General features: G+C 40.2%; 1 pseudogene; it reads left to right on the top strand.

Moving 5' to 3' along the window:
• The first annotated feature begins 15799 nt into the window (after positions 1 to 15799).
• On the top strand, positions 15800 to 16306 carry LOC132535793 (mitochondrial import inner membrane translocase subunit TIM14-like; annotated as a pseudogene).
• Positions 16307 to 16718: the final 412 nt, after the last annotated feature.

The raw sequence follows: 16718 nt of genomic DNA, 5'->3' as shown, positions 1-16718 counted from the left end.
CAAAAACGGTATCATCTGTTTTCCATCTACACCATGCCTCGGCCTCGCATGAGCTTAATGTGCAGCTTGGCGATACGAGAATCCGGCATGAAGCCCAGCCAGTCTATCTTGGTGTTACTCTCGATCGCACTCTGTCATTTCACAAACATCTCATAAAAACTGCAGCAAAGGTGGGCGCGAGGAATAACATCATTGCAAGACTGGCCAGCTCCTCATGGGGCGCGAGCACTTCCACACTACGATCATCCTCTCTGGCATTATGCTATTCCACTGCAGAATACTGTGCCCCAGTATGGTTCCGTAGCCCCCATGTCCACTTGGTCGATTCCAAATTATATTCCTCCATGATGATAATTTCTGGAACCATCCGTTCCACCCCGGTTCCATGGCTGCCAGTTCTTAGCAACATCACCCCGCCAGATATTCGTTGGGATGCGGCATCATCTAAGTTCATTTCCCACGTCTACGCTCAACCGGACCTGCCAATTCTTCTTCTTCTAGCGTTTGCCCTTCTTCCGTCAGGTTGAGCCTGATGTAAAGTTTTGAGACCTCCTTTGAATCTGGAGAGGTGGCAGTCATTGACTATGTGGGTCATAGTCTGTCTGTAGCCGCAGGGGCAGTTCGGGTCAATATAAGAGGATATCTTCGCCCACCCTGTCCAACGCTTGATGTCTCGTCACCCAATCTGGTCCCCTACGCCTACACTGAACTTCTCTGTTCCAGACTCTTGGAAACAGAGTCGGCAGTCAGCTGAGGTAAAGAACAAACACCTCATCACAGACCCCTGCAAGCGTCAACCGGCTTTGACCTAGCATGTTATGATTGGGCCCTCCTCAATCGCTATCGAACAGGCCATGGCCGATGCGCCGCTATGTTCCATCGCTGGGGAGCCAGAGACGACCCGAACTGCCCCTGCGGCTCCAGACAGACTATGACCCACATAGTCAACGACTGCCACCTCTCCAGATTCAAAGGAGGTCTCGAAACTTTACATCAGGCTCAACCTGATACTGTTGACTGGCTACGGAAGAAGGGCAAACGCTAGAAGAAGAAGAAGACCACGTTGCTAAACCTATCCCCCTGGTCTGGGACTTAATGACCTCAATTGCTTCTGGTTTTTTTGGGGTGGTGGTGGAAATATTTCCTTTTATTTTAATTTACATTGTAGAAGAGTTTTTTCAGGTGGAGGAAATAGCATAGTGATTATGCCAGGAGACTCATAGCTGTGGTTCTAAAGTCCCTGATTCCTGAATTGATTTCATAATGAGTTTTCTGAACTCTGTCTCTGTCATTTTTTTCTAGATGTGTTTCTGTCTGGTAATTTCAAGACAATTCAAAATGATGGTCCAGAGGCAGACAAAATGGCCCAATTGGCTAGTGTGTTCCTTTGCCACATATGTGACCTAGGTTTGAGCCTGGCCCCACTACATTAAAGAAGGCTTTGGTGTTGTGGTCTCTTTCATTCTTTCTTTCTGTCTCTTAATAATAATATTAGCAGTAATAACAACAGCAACATTATCAAAAATGGTCTGAATGGAGAGACTCAGTGAGGCTAATGAAGACACAGGAAGAATATGTGAAGATAGGATTGAAGTGATGATTCTATTGTCCAAGGAACACCAAACATTGCTGATCACCCACAAGAAACTAGGTAAAGGCAAAGAAAGAATCCCTTAGAGGCTTCAGAAAAAAATATGGTCCTGACAACATTTTAACTTCAGACCTCTGGACTCCTGATCTGTGAGACAATGAAGTCTTATTATTTTAACTCACTGATTTCATAGGACTCATCACAGTAGCTCTAGAAAATGAATACTATAGAAATAGAGTAGGAGAGTCAAAGAGTCTGAAAGATAAGGGTTGATTAGAGAATATGTGGTTTTGATTAAGTCCAGACCCTAGAAATAGTTAGATAATCTGGCAGGGCCTGTGCAGATTAATCTTTTCCTGAAAAAAAAAAGTAAAGGAACAATTTTGTAGAGGGCTGTGCCAATTAACTAAGAAGCATGATTAGAGTGGACTCTTTCTTATGTCAATCCAAATTTTGCTGGTGGTCCTGTTCACCTCAAAATAAAGCAGGCATTCGGAGTGCAGAATATCCCCCAAGGTAACTATTTTGAGATCAAATAAGCACTGTATTACTTTCACCAAGTGTTGCCACAGAGCTATTATATGTGCAACTTTAATGACAAACAGACTTGTGGTTCAAAATAGGGTGACTTCCTTTAACTGTCACTAGGCAACAAATCAGGATGGTCCCATCTGTAGCTAATTATATGCTCTCCAGAAAAAGAAAAAAAAAACTCTTTAGGAAGCAAACCTAAATCCTATATAATATCAGACTCACAACAGAAATTCTTCACTTTTCTGAAAGCACATTCACATTTTAAATGGAACGAATCAGGTCATAAGTGTAGTTACAATCCTTGTTATTGAATGAGGAGTGTCTGGTTTAGTTTGGTAAAGCAAGCATAGTAGGTGATCCATAAAACTGACCTACTTTCAATATAAATAGAAACTGTCAATTGAAAAGCACCTTGTGCCATTTATAGAGGTCTGTTTTTCAAAATCAATGTGTTCAGGAAAACTGTTACTTCAGCTTTCCTCATAGTCAACAAATATCCACTAAACATTGATTCCAAAGATGAATAGTATGTGATTCCTACACTCAGTTACATGCATCACAATCTAGCTGAACCAGAAAATCTATTCAAATAGAAAGAAAATAAAAGTAAATTAGCATAGGAATTATCTCATTTAATCCACATAGAGATACCATGAGGCAGCCATTATCAATATGCCCATTTTTTTTTATAGATGAGGAAATGAAGGCACAAAAAAGTTTGTCAAATTGCCTAAGCTAAGTTAGTGAAATTGTCTAGCTATCAACTCACTTCTCCAGTATTTGAGTCCAGGTAGTCTGGTTTTTGGAGTCCACACTCTAAGATCACATTTGAGTAAAACGAATGACTCTTTGAATGGCCTCTTAGGTGTTTTCAGTCTTGAACTATGACAAGCAGCAGGATAGTTGAGAAAAATTAGATGCTTGAACATAATTTCATATTCAGGTCCACAGTAGCTTTACAAATACAGAAAGTTTCTTTTTCTTTTCTTTTTTTACCAAGTACACAGGTGATTACAGAAGTAAGCCAAAATCAATCAGCTATGATAAAATCCCCAGACATGATAGGTGAATGTGATGAGGGCTCTAGGTGAGTGACACCTCAGTTGAGACTCTTATCCCTGGCTTCTTGCCTTAATCATCTACACCACCATCCTCTGACTAGACTCTAATGGTCTGTCATCTAGTCAGATGAGAAATGTCACCTTTAGTAAAACACATGTCACCCTACAGTTGCATTTCAAGCACAATAAGTGTTATGTACTGAATACAGTAGTATATCAAACTGTTTACATGTAAAATGCCTATCTTCATTAAAAACCCATGAAAATAGTATTATTTTTGTCCCATTGGACATCTAAGGAGACTAAGGTACAGCGAGATCCAAGTAAACATAGGTGGCAAATGGTCACTGGGACTTGACTGTGATCTATTCCCTTACTCATTACAGCCTAATGCATTTCATATAACACTGAGTGAGAAGATGATGTCTATCTGTCAACTGACAAGATGCTGCTTATATATCTGTCACTGTTTCCAGGTTCATTCTGAACACATTTTTGAGGTTTGCCTTAAATATTTTTATTCAAGGAATTCCAGTCATTAATTCATTCAGAGGAACCAGAATTCCTCTATTTTTATGGTGTATGGCCAACTGTAATTTAGGTTACTTATTCAATTAATGTATTTGTCTAGTTGGATTCCACATGTGTGTGTATGTTAAGCAACAAGTGAGTTCAAGATGTTTATAAAAGTCTCCCACCAAAACCATCCTCATATTTCTAGAGATTATTACTGCTATCCACTATATACATGGAGACATAGACACACAAATAATTTGTGTCAAGTAAATAAAATCAACCTTATCATAAGGCTGACTAGAGAGGTGATTTTAGTAGTCCCACAATGACAAAAATAATATAAAGAGAATGCTGGGAGAAGGAATAACGTACCCTGGTATCAAACACTGAAAATGACTTGAAGCCCAGAAAGTGAGACTGTAAATTGTTGAGACCATCTGATGACAATGACTCTTTGCAGCTACACTTAACCTATCTTAGAATCTATTTTGATATTATGATTATCTTTTATTAAAAATTAGACCAGTTATCATTGCAAGGTGATTTTTCCATATTCATGTTAATGATAACTTAAAATATTTTCCCACTGGGGTGAAGCAATGGTGCATCTGGCAGAGAGCTTGTGTTGCCATGCACAAGGACCTGAGTTCAAGCCCCTGGTTGCTCTACTTGCAAGGAGGAAGTTTCATGAGTGATGGATCAATACTTCAGGTGCCTCTTTTCCCCTTTTCCTCTCTTCCTCCCTCTATTTTCTGTCTCTATCACAAAAATAAAGAGAAAGGATATATAAAAAAAGTAAAATAAAATGTAAAAAAAAAGGCCACCAGGAGCAGTGGGGTTCTGCTGGCACCAAGCCCCATAGATAACCACGGAGGTAGAAGGAAAAATTCTCCCACCATCTAGTCTTCTAAAATCTTACCACCTACAGATTAGACTATGATCTCATTTCCCTCTGCCTGAATGATCACAAGCTGGCCTGAATAACCACAACAACCCCCATCTTCAATCTCTCCCACATACCGGATGCCTGATTAATGGTCCTTAAACATCACCCAGAGGACTTATTTCTTTTTTCTGAGTATTTCAATTGCCCAAGATTTCCAGTAGCAGAAACCTGCATCTACTCGTTGTATCTATCAAGATTCTCCCTCATCAGGCCATATTCTTGTCCCTATCCACCCTGATTGCCTTAACATGTCCCCTCTCCTGGGGCCAGTCTTGTTCTATCATTGACCCATGGACTCTATAAGCTCACTCATTCAGGAGTTTCCATATTGCACTAAGATGCTATATTTGATTCATTTAAACACATATTCAGAAGGAGGAAGACACAATATGAGTTCACTCATATGTGGAAGATAAAAATAAAAGTGACTGAGCAACAAAACAAAGCAGAAACAAACTAAGATTATGAGAATAGATTGGTGATAACCAGAGGGGAAGAAGGTTGGGGGTAAGTAAAATAGATAGAGAATGAGTTATCAGTTGTGGATAGAAATTAAAACTTTTAGTGGTGATCACAATGTAATGTTTTTGAAGTTGAATTATGTCGTGGTGCATCCCGTGAGTACCCATTCATTGGGGAAACTGACGATCCTTCCTAGCCGACTGAATCCACATGGATCCCAGTCACTTTCAAAGCCAGCAACAAGTAGCTCCTGACAGCTTTCAACCTGACGCTGTTGACTGGCTACAGAAGAAGGGCAAACGCTAGAAGAAGAATGCTATACCCATATAGTATTATAAACCAATGTCTCTCCAATAAAAGTTTATTTTGAATAAAAAGACTTAGCAAAGAGGATTAAGAACCCACTAAAAAAAACCATTTTTTTTCCTAAAAAGATCTTGATTGTGATAAACTCATTCATTAGCAAATTGGGCAATCCTGAGAGCAACATTTTCTTTTTGTTTTTACTGAATATAGTGAATTTAATTGCAGATTGGAGAACTGTTCAAATTTTAACCAGTGAGTTTGCTCAGTTATTGAAAATGTAAATATTTTAAAGGTGTCAATATCAACCCACTTTGCACATGTTATTAAAATTAGCATTCTTTTCTAAAATATGTTTTTTCTATTTATTTATTTATTCCCTTTTGTTTCCCTTGTTTTATTGTTGTGGTTATCATTGTTGTTGTTATTGATGTCGTTGTTATTTGATAGGACAGAGAGAAATGGAGAGAGGAGGGGAAGACAGAGACCTGCAGACCTGCTTCACCACCTGTGAAGCAACTCCCCTGCAGGTGGGGATCCAGGGCCTCAAACTGGGATCCTTATGCCGGTCTTTGTGCTGTGCACCATGTGCACTTAACCCGCTGCACTACCGCCCAAATCCCAAAATTAGCATTCTTAAGGGCTTCGCCAGGACCAGGCCCTCACTATTAGCTAACAATTGTAGGGACTGCCCCACTTTCCAAAGAGAGACTGGGTCAGCCTACCCTGCCATTCGAGGAAGACTGATCCTGAAATGAGTGAAGCCTAGAATATTCCCAGCTGTGACCGTGGACTGTGAGCTCAAACTGGCAGGGTCTTGGAGATTATACAAGCTCCTGTACAGTTAGCTATATTTATATATTTTCTTCAAGTTTGGGAGCTACTCTGCCCTGAACCAGCTTTCTAGCTCTATTCTCAACTCTTACTACTTCTTCCCAGACAGTATTTTTAGCCTACCTTAATGTCAACTATCAAACTCAGGCAAAAATCACTTATATTATGGGCCCCAAGAACATACTTAAAATAGACTTCCTAGCTTCTTACTACCCTAAAATTCCAATTCTCACCTGCTCTACTCCTACTTTCTGGTTATAACTATTAAACATTTTGTCCTATCTCATAACTTATTGCCTTTCAGACACCAAGTTGCAGATGCTAATATGATTCCATCCTGAACGGCATGGGCTAGTGACCTCACCAGTGTACCCTGGAACCTCACTTCTCCAGAGCCCTACCCTATTACTGAAAGATAGAAACAGGCTGGGGGTACGGATCTACCTACCAATGCTCATGTCAGAGAAGAGAAGCAATTACAAAGACCTTTCACACCTCAAAAAGAATTTTGATCAATACAGAGGGGGAGAAATGTTAGGGGAAGATGACTAGAGAGCTCTGAAACCCAATTCCACCAGGATCCAGAGAGAAAAAAAGGAAAGATATATATATAATAGTCAACTCATATCTGTTAACTTGGGAAGACCACTGCAGTTTTCAATGGAGGGAATGGGGACACAGAGCTCTGGTGGTGGGAATGGTTATATTGTAATTTAGTAAATTAGTAAATTAGTAAATGGTTATATTGTAATTTAGTAAATTAGTAAATTAGTAAATGGTTATATTGTAATTTAGTAAATTTTTAGTAAAAAAAAGTTTTAAAAAGTTTTAAAAAAGTTTAAAAAAGTTAAAAAAGTTTAGTAAAAAAAAAGTTTAAAAAAATGAAATTATCATTCTTACCCTCCTAGTTAAAAGTAAAATACTTGCAAAGTAATCATGTTCACAAGAGAATACCTAAATTACAGTCATAAATGTGCTTTAATTGGCTTGTGGTAAAAAATGTTTCTGGAAATGTATAAAGTAAAAACAAAAATGTATTGTAGGCCTACGCTGTGTCAGGTTGCTGTTGTTGTTATTGTTGTTTACTACCAGGGTTATCACCGGAGCTCAGAGTCTGCATGACACCTCTATTACTGTTGACCATTTTTCTTTTTATTTGTTTTTGATGGAGTGTGAAAGACACAGAAAGAGAGTGAGAGACATATAGGAGAGACATCTGAAGCACTGCTCCACTGATGATGAAGCTTACCTACTACAGGTGGTAACCAGTGGCTTGAACCTGGGTCCTCGTGCAAGATGACATTTGAGGTCTAAAGAGTTTGCTACCATCTAACCTCTGTGTCAGGTTCATCACTGGATCACAGAAAGGGACAGAGTAGTCACTAGCTGTCTGGTGGAGGTGGCAGACAGCTGAGAAGACAATTGTCTTACAGGGAAATAAGTGATGTGATAAAAGGGGCTTGGGGAGCTGTGACAGCTCACAGGCACCCAATCCAGATTTGAGAAAGCAGGGAAGAAGATTGGAGAAGTGATATTGTAATTTCGAGACCTGAAGGATGTATAAGAGTTAGCTGGGAGGGGGGCGGTTGGTAGAGCAGTGGGTTAAGCGCACATGGCACAAAGAGTGAGGACCGGTGTAAGGATCCAGGTTCGAGCCCCCAGCTTCCCACCTGCAGGGGGGTTGCTTCATGGGTAATGAAGCAGACCTGCAGGTGTCTGTCTTTCTCTCCCCCTTTCTGTCTCCCCCTCCTCTCTCCATTTCTGTCTATACTACCCAACAACAGCTATGACAACAACAATAATAATGACAACAAGGGTAACAACAAAGGCAACAAAATGGGAAAAAATAGCCTCCAGGAGCAATGGATTCATAGTGCAGGCATCAAGCCCCAGCGATGATCCTGGAGGCAAAAAAAAAAAAAAAAAAAAAGGGAGTTAGCCAGGCAAGGAGCTGGTGAGGAGAGGTGATAATGCCAGCAGAAAGAGCAGCCTTGACAAAGATCTTGCAAGGCACTAGTGACAGGGAGAGGTTGAGAATGTTTCCACGCTCTTTGCATTGCACCTAACCCACTCTTTTGGGGGACCAAGGGAGGACTCGGGAATCACTTCTTAGCTACCTGTTCCACCTACTAAGCTATTTAACAGATTCATTTTAGCCAAAGAAGGCTGTTACTAGTTATGCTGTGGTAACAAACAATGCCAAAATCCTAGTGGCTGACTGCAATGACATTTAATTTCTCACAAAATCCATTGCAAGTCCCTCTGGCACTATAAGAGAGCTTCCATTTAGATGGTGACTCAGTGGTGGTTGTTTCTCTGATTTTGTGGCCCCTGCATCTTCACATGTGCTTCCTCAAATGACACTGGGATTGAGGAAAAGAAAGTATGGGGGAGGGGCAGTGTCACAAAAGCCAAAACCCAAAGCTCTTCTCAACAGAAATGGGGTCTGGATGGATAAGTAGAACCCTCCAATGGGGAACACCCAAAAGGATAAAATAATAGCTGAACTAACACTGTGATTTTTAGACTTCTTGTTGACAGATATTATTTATGAATGGGGCATGCCAACTTGTTCTGTCAGCCACTGTTTTTACAGAGCCAGCTACACAAATGTGTGGACTTAGATGGTCTGTTTCACAGTTGTTGCTATTCCTGTTTGTGGGTCTGAGCCCATAATGCTGTATCATCTGACAAAGTGACCATATTGATGATGCCATTTGGAGAATGTGATTTGTATAATGTGTGAATGAGACAAGACAAACAGCCAAAAGGCAGACCCAGGATATATTGGGTATACTCCCTTAATCTTTGTTAACTGACAAAGATCTCCCTTTATGAGTCTTCTCATTTTATTTGGAGATGCTAGCTTGTCAGACTGGATGTGTTTGTGTTTTTTAAGATTTATTTATTTGAAAGAGAGAGAGAGAGAGAGAGAGAGAGAGAGAGGAAAGACATGCCAAAACTCTGTGCAATTTTGGCTTATGGTGGTACTGTTGCATGGGAGACTGGCCAGGGTCCGAGGGGAGTCCCCACAAGGACAGTATTCTCCTGAATTATATTAGGGTGCAAAGGAGAGTTTTTGGGGAGAGAACCCATGTGGGCCATAGAAGAGAAAAAGGCAAGGCTTTTTCTTTTTTTTATTTTACTTAAGAAAGTATTAATTAACAAAACTATAGGGTAGGAGGGGTACAATTACACACAATTCCCACCACCCATTCTCCATATCCCACCCCCTCCCCTGATAGCTTTCCCATTCTCTATCCCTCTAGGAGCATGGACCCAGGGTCATTGTGGGTTGTAGAAGGTGGCAGGTCTGGCTTCTGTAATTGCTTCCCCACTGAACATGGGCGTTGACTGGTCGGTTCATACTCCCAGTCTGCCTCTCCCTTTCCCTAGTAGGGTGGGTCTCTGTGGAAGCTGAGCTCCAGGACACATTGGTGGGGTCCTCAGTCCAGGGAAGCCTGGCCAGCATCCTGATGACATCTGGAACCTGGTGACTGAAAAGAGAGTTAACATACGAAGCCGAACAAGTTGTTGAGCAATCATGGACCCAAAGCTTGGAATAGTGGAGAGGAAGTGGTAGGGGGATACTCACTGCAAACTCTAGTGTACTTCTGCTTTCAGGTATATATTTAACAGTAGTTTACGGATACGTGTGAACATATGCTCTCTCTCATAGAAACTGGTGTATATCTAGGTTTTGGGACTTTGTTAGAAAGTGAAGCACCTGAGATGGAATTAGAGTATACTATGAAAGGAAAGGTCTCACCCGAGTAATGAAGCTGAAGGGTTGTCATTCCACACGTGTAGTCTCTGGACACAGTCTGAAGTGAAGCATGTTGAGGTGGCAATCGTTGTGTTGGTTAGGTTGTGATCGGCAGATGCAATGTTATTTGATATGGATTGGGAGAGGCATACGGGAAAGTGGGCCCTATCCAATGGTTCCAGGACTGGGGGAAGTAGAGGCTTTATAGTGGAGATGTGAGGTTCCTGCTGTCTTAGGGTTCAAAAAGACAATCGATAGTTAATGTTATTATCACATTATTTGGTAATTGGGTTAACTTTGAAAAGTCCTTTTGTTAGGGTTTGCTGTACAGTACCCAGTATCTTGTATATAGCTGTGCTATTGGTTGCTTCTGATCTACTTGGTCTAGGCTTTTGAGAGAGTCTGCATATCAATTACACTGCATATATTGAGAAAAGATTCAGTTTGTGTTTTGAAAAACTTCGAGACATACAATTAATTTCCCCCTCTCATATTAATTAACTAGTGATTTATATGACTACATTTTACTAGGAGTGTACATAAACACCATTCCCACCACCAAAAGACTGTGACCCATCCCTCCCACCCACTCCCACCCCCCACTGGCCCAGGAAGCTGCATGTCCACCCCTTGCCACAGGGTTTTTACTTTGGTGCATTCCATGTTTTTAAACAATTTTTTAGAACAATGGCACTACAATACATTAAATCCATAATATCAATAAATGTCAATGGTTTAAACTCACCCATCAAAAGGCACAGTGTGGGGTGATGGATCAGAAAACATAACCCAACCATATGCTGCTTGCAAGAATCCCATCTGTCACAACAAGATAAACACAGACTTAAAGTGAAAGGATGGAAAACGATCATACAGGCTAATGGTCCACAAAAAAGGGCAGGAACAGCCATTCTCATCTCAGACATGATAGATTTTAAATTAAATAAAGTAATAAAAGATAGGCAAGGACATTACATAATGATTAGAGGATCAATCAGCCAAGAAGACTTAACAATTATTAACATCTATGCACCCAACGAGGGACCATCTAAATACATTAAGCATCTACTGAAAGAATTTCAAAAATACATCAATAGTAATACAATAATAGTGGGAGACTTCAATACCCCACTCTCACACTTAGACAGATCAACAAAGCAGAGAACCAATAAAGATACAAGAGAATTGAATGAAGAGATTGACAGACTAGACCTCTTGGACATTTTCAGACTCCTCCACCCCAAAAAACTGGAATACACCTTCTTTTCAAATCCACATAACACATACTGAAGGATAGACCACATGTTAGGCCACAAAGACAGCATCAATAAATTCAAGAGCATTGAAATCATCCCAAGTATCTTCTCAGACCACAGTGGAGTAAAACTAACATTTAACAACAAACAGAAAATTATTAAAAGACATAGAATTTGGAAACTAAACAACATGCTCCTTAAGAACCACTGGGTCAGAGACTCACTCAAACAGGAAATTCAAATGTTCCTGGAAACTAATGAAAATGAAGACACAACCTATCAAAATATTTGGGACACAGCTAAAGCAGTACTGAGAGGGAAACTTATAGCCATACAATCACATATTAAACACCAAGAAGAAGCCCAAATGAACGACCTTACTGCACACCTCAAGGACTTAGAGGAAGAGGAACAAAGGAACCCTAAAGCAACCAGAAGGAAAGAAATCACTAAAGTTAGAGCAGAAATCAACAACACCGAAAATAAAAGAACCATACAAAAGATCAATGAAGCCAAATGTTGGTTCTTCGAAAGATTAAACAAAATTGACAAACCCCTAGCCAGACTCACCAAACAAAAAAGAGAGAAGACTCAAATTAATATAATTGTAAATGATGCAGGAGATATCACAACTGACACCACAGAAATCCAGAGAATCCTGCGAAACTTCTATAAAGAACTATATGCCACCAAGCTAGAGAATCTGGAAGAAATGGAACAATTCCTAGAAACCTATGCACTTCCAAAACTGAACCAAGAAGAACTACAAAATCTAAATGCACCAATCACAGACAAAGAAATTGAAACCGTTATTAAGAATCTCCCCAACAACAAAAGTCCTGGAACAGATGGCTTCACAAACGAATTCTACAAAACTTTCAGGAAACAGTTAATACCCATACTTCTTAAGCTATTCCATAAGATTGAAGAAACAGGAATACTCCCTTCCACCTTTTATGAAGCCAACATCACTCTGATACCAAAAGCTGATAGGAACAGAACAAAAAAGGAAAACTACAGACCAATATCTCTGATGAACATAGATGCCAAAACATTAAACAAGATCTTGGCCAACCGGATACAGCAACACATCAAAAAGATTGTTCATCATGACCAAGTGGGATTCATCTCAGGAATGCAAGGCTGGTTCAACACCCGTAAGTCAATCAGTGTCATTCACCACATCAATAAAAGCAAAGCCAAAAACCACATGATTATCTCAATAGATGCAGAGAAAGCCTTTGACAAAATCCAACACCCATTCATGCTCAAAACTATACAAAAAATGGGAATAGATGGGAAATTCCTCAAGATAGTGGAGTCTATATATAGCAAACCTACAGCCAACATCATACTCAATGGACAGAAGCTGAAAGCATTCCCCCTCAGATCGGGGACTAGACAGGGCTGTCCACTGTCACCGTTACTCTTCAACATAGTATTGGAAGTTCTTGCCATAGCAATCAGGCAAGAGAAAGAAATCAAAGGGATACAGATTGGAAGGGAAGAAGTCAAGCTCTCACTATTTGCAGATGATATGATAGTATACATAGAAAGACCTAAAGAATCCAGTAGAAAATTACTGGAAGTTATTAGGCAATATAGCAAGGTATCAGGCTACAAAATCAATGTAGAAAAATCAGTGGCATTTCTTTATGCAAACACTAAATCTAAAGAAGAAGACATCCAGAAATCACTCCCCTTTACTGTTTCAGCAAAACCAATCAAATACCTAGCAATAAAGTTGACCAAAGAAGTGAAAGACTTGTATACTGAAAACTATGAGTCGCTACTCAAGGAGATAGAAACTGATACCAAGAAATGGAAAGATATCCCATGCTCATGGATTGGAAGAATAAATATCATCAAAATGAATATTCTCCCCAGAGCCATATACAAATTTAATGCAATACCCATCAAAGTTCCACCAAGCTTCTTTAAAAGAATAGAACAAACACTACAATAATTTATCTGGAACCTGAAAACACCTAGAATTGCCAAAAACATCTTAAGGAAAAGAAACAGAAATGGAGGCATCACACTCCCAGACCTTAAACAATATTATAAAGCCATCATCATCAAAACAGCATGGTACTGGAACAAAAATAGGCACACAGACCATTGGAACAGAATTGAAAGCCCAGAAGTAAATCCCAACACCTATGGGCATCTAATCTTTGATAAGGGGGCCCAAAGTATTAAATGGAAAAAGGAGGCTCTCTTCAATAAATGGTGCTGGGAAAACTGGGTTGAAACATGCAAGAATGAAATTGAACCACTTTATCTCACCAGAAACAAAAATCAACTCCAAATGGATCAAAGACCTAGATGTCAGACCAGAAACAATCAAATACTTAGAGGAAAACATTGGTAAAACACTTTCCCACATACACCTCAAGGACATCTTTGATGAATCAAACCCAATTGCAAGGAAGACTAAAGCAGAAACAAACCAATGGGACTACATCAAATTGAAAAGCTTCTGCACATCGAAAGAAACTATTAAACAAACAGAGAGACCCCTCACAGAATGGGAGAAGATCTTCACATGCCAGACATCAGACAAGAAACTAATCACCAAAATATATAAAGAGCTCAGCAAACTTAGCACCAAAAAAGCAAATGACCCCATCCAAAAATGGGCAGAGGAAATGAACAAAACATTCACCACAGAGGAGATCCAAAAGGCTAACAAACATATGAAAAACTGCTCTAGGTCACTGATTGTCAGAGAAATGCAAATTAAGACAACACTAAGATACCACCTCACTCCTGTAAGAATGGCATACATCAAAAAGGACAGCAGCAACAAATGCTGGAGAGGATGTGGGGACAGAGGAACCCTTTTACATTGCTGGTGGGAATGTAAATTGATACAGCCTCTGTGGAAAGCAGTCTGGAAAACTCTCAGAAGACTAGACATGGACCTTCCATATGACCCAGTAATTCCTCTCCTGGGGTTATACCCCAAGGACTCCATAACACCCAACCAAAAAGAGGTGTGTACTCCTATGTTCATAGCAGCACAATTCATAATAGCTAAAACCTGGAAGCAACCCAGGTGCCCAACAACAGATGAGTGGCTGAGAAAGCTGTGGTATATATACACAATGGAATACTATGCAGCTATCAAGAACAATGAACCCACCTTCTCTGACCCATCTTGCACAGAGCTAGAAGGAATTATGTTAAGTGAACTAAGTCAGAAAGATAAAGATGAGTATGGGATGATCCCACTCATCAACAGAAGTTGACTAAGAAGATCTGAAAGGGAAACTAAAAGCAGGACCTGACCAAATTGTAAGTAGGGCACCAAAGTAAAAACCCAGTGGTGAGGGGTAGACATGTAGCTTCCTGGGCCAGTGGGGGGTGGGAGTGGGTGGGAGGGATGGGTCACAGACCTTTGGTGGTGGGAATGGTGTTTATGTACACTCCTAGCAAAATGTAGACATATAAATCAGTAGTTAATTAATATGAGAGGGGGAAATCAATTGTATATCTCAAAGTTTCTCAAAAGACAAACTGAATCTTTTTAATATATAGGCTATGTATTTGATATGCAGACACTCTCAAAAGCCTAGACCAAGTAGATTAGAAGCATCCAATAGCACAGCTATATACAAGATACTGGGTACTGTACAGCAAACCATAACAAAGGGACTTTTCAAAGTTAACCCAATTAACAAATAATGTGATGATAATATTGACTATCGATTATCTTTTTGAACCCTAAGACAGCAGGAACCTCACATCTTCACGATAGAGCCCCTACTTCCCCCAGTCCTGGAACCCTTGGATAGGGCCCACTTTCCCGTATGCATCTCCCAATCCAAACCAAATAATATTGCATCCGCGGATCACAACCTAACCAAAGCAACGATTGCCACCTCAACATGCTTCACCTCAGACTGTATCCAGAGACTTCACGTGTGGAATGACAACCCCTCAACTTCATTACTCGGATGAGACCTTTCCTTTTATAGTACACTCTAATTTCATCTCAGGTAGTTCACTTTCTAACAAAGTCCCATAACCTAGATATACACCAGTTTCTGTGAGAGAGAGCTTATGTGCACACGTATCCATAAACTACTGCAAAATATATACCTGAAAGCAGAAGTACACTAGAGTTTGCAGTGAGTACCTCCCTAACACTTCCTCTCCACTATTCCAAGCTTGGGATCCATGATTGCTCAACAAATTGTTTGACCTCATATGTTAACTCTCTTTTCAATCACCAGGTTCCAGATGCCACCTGGATGCTGGCTAGGCTTCCCTTGATTGAAGACCCCACCAATGTGTCCTGGAGCTCAGCTTCCCCAGAGACACACCCTACTAGGGAAAGAGAGAGGCAGACTGGGAGTATGGACTGACCAGTCAACGCCCATGTTCAGCGGGGAAGCAATTACAGAAGCCAGACCTTCTACCTTCTGCAACCCTCAACGACCCCGGGTCCATGCTCCCAGAGGGCTAGAGAATGGGAAAGCTACCATGGGAGGGGGGGATTATGGGGATTGGGTGGTGGGAATTGTGTGGAGTTGTACCCCTTCTACCTTATGTTTTTGTTCCTAATCCTTTCTTAAATAAAAAATTAAAAAAATAAAAAATAAAATAAAAACAAGAGCCATTTGGCAAGCACAGTGGTAGCAGTTGAACTGACCCTTGCAGATGCAGGATTTGCAGGTGACTATGTTTTGCAAGCCATGAAGCATGTGGAGCCTCATCTAAAACAACTTTTTCAAAGTCTGCAGAAATCTGCTTTCAGTGGTCGCTATTACAGAGGTGGGTTTGAACACAAAATGACAAAACAGGAAGCAGTATTAATACTAGGTATAAGCCCTACTGCCAACAAAGGGAAAAAAAGAGGTGCTCGTTATTGAATTATGCTTTTAAATCACCCAGATAAAGGAGAATCTCCTTATATAGAAACCAAAATCAATGAAGCTAAAGATTTACTAGAAGGTCAAGCTAAAAAATGAAGTACAAGTGTGATGAAATTTAAATTCTTATTAGTTTATGAATATAAATACCTTTTCATAATAAAATGTCTCAATGCTACAAAGAAAGAGAGAAGAGAGGAGGGGTAAAAAAAAGAAAAATGTAAAACCTTCCTTCAAGAAAACCTATAATAAAATTATTTGAATAAAATCCTAACTTCCGAGAAAATCCTGGTGCACTCTCCAGCTCTGGGAATAGATTTGACAGCTCTTAACTTGCCCAGCCAAGTGTAACAGAGTGGGGCTTAGCAAAAGGCTCAGACCAATTAAAGCTGTGGAATAATTACCAGCCATCAGAGCTTCTGATGAAACCCAGGCCTTTGCACGGTTATCTTTGATCTGCTCTCAGGGTCTAATGTTCTAAGCACTCAGAATTTTAGGGGTGGGAGTGCAATTCTCATCACATCAAACTCATTTTATATAGTGATTTGATAGCGTTTTACAAGATTATA

Source organism: Erinaceus europaeus, chromosome X (assembly GCF_950295315.1).
Source record: "Erinaceus europaeus chromosome X, mEriEur2.1, whole genome shotgun sequence".
Lineage (NCBI taxonomy): Eukaryota > Metazoa > Chordata > Mammalia > Eulipotyphla > Erinaceidae > Erinaceus > Erinaceus europaeus.
This window is presented reverse-complemented; position numbering and strand designations above follow the sequence as displayed.